This window comes from Dipodomys ordii, unplaced genomic scaffold (genome assembly GCF_000151885.1).
Source record: "Dipodomys ordii isolate 6190 unplaced genomic scaffold, Dord_2.0 Scaffold66, whole genome shotgun sequence".
Classification (NCBI taxonomy): Eukaryota; Metazoa; Chordata; class Mammalia; order Rodentia; family Heteromyidae; genus Dipodomys; species Dipodomys ordii.
Genome location: NW_012267282.1, coordinates 5,054,966 through 5,057,811, shown reverse-complemented (window position 1 = coordinate 5,057,811; position 2,846 = coordinate 5,054,966). Strand labels below are relative to the sequence as shown.

General features: G+C 61.2%; 1 long non-coding RNA gene across 1 annotated transcript; it reads left to right on the top strand.

Annotated features, from left to right (window-relative positions):
- Positions 1 to 429: 429 nt before the first annotated feature.
- LOC105990663 lies at positions 430 to 2,840 on the top strand. The gene is made up of 3 exons (XR_001175321.1): positions 430 to 584; positions 1,689 to 1,786; positions 2,734 to 2,840. It is a non-coding gene; the product is annotated as an uncharacterized LOC105990663 (long non-coding RNA).
- The last annotated feature ends 6 nt before the right edge of the window (positions 2,841 to 2,846 follow it).

Genomic DNA, 2,846 nt, shown 5'->3' with positions numbered 1-2,846 from the left:
CCCCCCCCCCCCGCCCCCAGTGCTGAGCTTACAGGCTAGCACTGCCCAGCTTCGCCTGTCCGCTGGTGCGGCTGAGCTCACAGAACTCTCAGCAGCCCTTTTACCACTTGAGGGAGCCCAGCTGACTGGGCTGGGTCCTCCACCTCCACCAGGGCTCTCCCCTGCCAGCGGAGGCCTCCCACTTCCTGCCTGGCCGCTGCCCCTGGCGGACTCTGGACCTGCAGGGAGCAGCCGGGACCAGGTGCTGCCTCCAGGCTGGCTCCCAGCGCACCCCTTCCTCCCAGAGCCGCCCCTGTGTTGCTGGTGGAGGCAGGGGGGGGCTGTAGGCCCCACAGGGCAGTAGTACATGAGGATGAGGGGCTTTGCTCTTCACAGGGCAGGGAGACCCCGAGATCAGCCCCCAGCCCTGATCTCTGGTTACCATTCCTCTGTGCCTCAGTTTCCATCCCTGGATATAAGGTGGGGGACAGAGCTGCGTGCCACAAGGCTGAGCCTCTCAGAGGTCACCGCTGCATTCCTCCTTCACTTGCCAGGCACTGTGTGTGATTCAGACAGAAGACCCCAAGCAGCCAGAAATTACCCAGGTAATGGCGGGCTGGTGAACAGGAGCTTGACTGGGGGGTCTTTTGTGCTGAGGTGGTGGGGGACATCTCCCTGAGAAAAGGGGGTTTTCCCGCTGAGGCTGAATGCTGAGGCAGGGTCATGGGACGGCGTGGGAGAGGGCCGGGGGAACAGCCAGTGCAAGGGTCCTGGGGCCGGGAACTGCTGGGTGCTTGATTAGCCAGGGGCGGCAGGACAGGAGGAGGAAGGCAGCGGAGAAGCCAGGGGAGGACTGGATTTTACTCTGAGAAAAGTGCGGAGCCACAGGAGTGGAGCCAGAGGAACTATGGTTTTTAACCGGATCCCTCTGTGGGGACAGGGTTTCACGGTGTTTGGGAGATTTGGATCTGACCCTGCCCTGCAGGGGACAGGCAGAGGCAGAGCAAGGGCAGGGGTGAGGCCGGGAGAAGGAACAGGACAACAGCTGGTTTTCACAGCGTGGTTGAGGAAGCCAACCTCCCAGGACAGGTGAACACAGACTTGAAGCTAGTGAGGAGATTGGGGGGGGGGGGCAGGATGGGCAGAAGGAAGGGCAGGTGCAAAGGCCCGGTGGTGGGAACAAAGGGTAGACTTAAGACAGCCAGCTGGGTGGTGCACTGCTGCAGTCCCAGCGCAGGGCAGAGGCAGGGCTCTTGAGTCCCGGGCAGTCCCGGGCTACATAGTGAAACCTATTTCACAAGTCAAGAAAGTGGGCCTGGACATAGGACAGTGATACGGTGCTTGCCTAACATGCACAAGGATTCGAGTCTGATCCCCGGCCCTGCAAACAAAATCAAAATGAGCCGGGTGCCAGTGGCTCATGGCTGTCATCCTAGCTACTCAGGAGGCTGAGATCTGAGGATCGCAGTTCAAAGCCAGCCCGGGCAGGAACATCTGTGAGACTCTTTATCTCCAACGAATCACAGAAAGTCAAAAGGGGAGCTACAGTTCAAGTAGTAGAGCACTAACCTTGAGCAAAAGCTCAGGGACAGTGCCCAGGCCTTGAATTTAAGCCCTAGGACTGGCACAAAAGATAAACGAAAAAGGCACCATGAGCTTGGCTGTGTCCTTCTCAAAATCCTGGCTTAGTTTGTGATCCCATTTTACAGATGGAGAAACAGAGGCCCGTAGAGGCCGACGGTGTGCCCCGGAGCTCACAGCCTGCAGAGGACACAGCTGTCGTGTGAGACGGGCAGAGGCTGGAGAGGTCGGAGGGGCCTGAGGGAAGTGGGCAAGCTGGGCTCAGCGTCCACACGGGATTGGGTTTGCGGGTCGGGGATTCCTTACGCAGGGAGAGAACCTGGGGCTCAGAGATGAGCAGCTTGTGTGCAGCGACACAGCTCAGGGCAGTCAGGGAGGAGCTGAACACCTAGCACTGGGGGTTCAGAACAAGGTGGTCTCAGCTTCTAGCCGCTCTGACTGCCTCCAGGAGTGGCTGAAGGTGGGAAGGAAGGCCGGCCTGCCCGGCCCCATTCCTCCCAAGCCTTAAGAGGACACCACCCAGGCAAGGAAACGAGCATTCATTAGATGCCTGGTGCATACCAAGCTCTTAAAAAATGTAGCTACCACCCTACACAGGGAGAGGCTGGAAAGCAGGAGTCCATTGCTCGTCCTCCAAGTGGCCGCCCTGGGCCTGTGTGCCACCACCCTCAGTGCCTGGTAGCCAGAGAGAGATGAGCTTGGCTGTCCCAAGCTCACCAGTACTTCCCACCACAGGGCCTTTGCACATGCTCTTCTTCTGCCCGTCCCGCCCTCCCCTCACACGCCAGGCCCCTCCTTACCTTCTACCGTCTGAGCCGGGCTCCCCGGAAAAGCCAAATGTTGTTCTGGTCCCCAACACTCCACACGCCCTCCCTGTCACATTTCCTTCTTCCAAAGTCAGTCAGCCCTGGCAGATTTCTTTCCTGGCATGTTTACCTGCCGCTTTCCAGCCGCTCTCAGCGCTGAGGGCGCGGCCGCCTCCCCAGGTCGGGAAGTTACTGGGGGGCCCCTGCCGTGTAGGTCCGTTTGTCCCTCCGGGCCCGGCGGGGCGGGTCTTGTCCGGGGATGGTGGTGTGCCAGCTCTGCCCCGCGAGCGGTGTGACCCTGGGCCGGTGCCCGACCTCTCCGTGCCTCAGTTTCCCCCTCAGGCCGAGCCTCAGTTTCCTCCCGCAGGTGCGGCGGTGAGGGGAGCGGGGCCCCCACCGACCCCGCGGCCCCGCGGCCCGGGCCTGGCGCAGCATGAAGCTGGACGAGCGCAGCCTGGCCCGCTACGCCACCTGCGACGC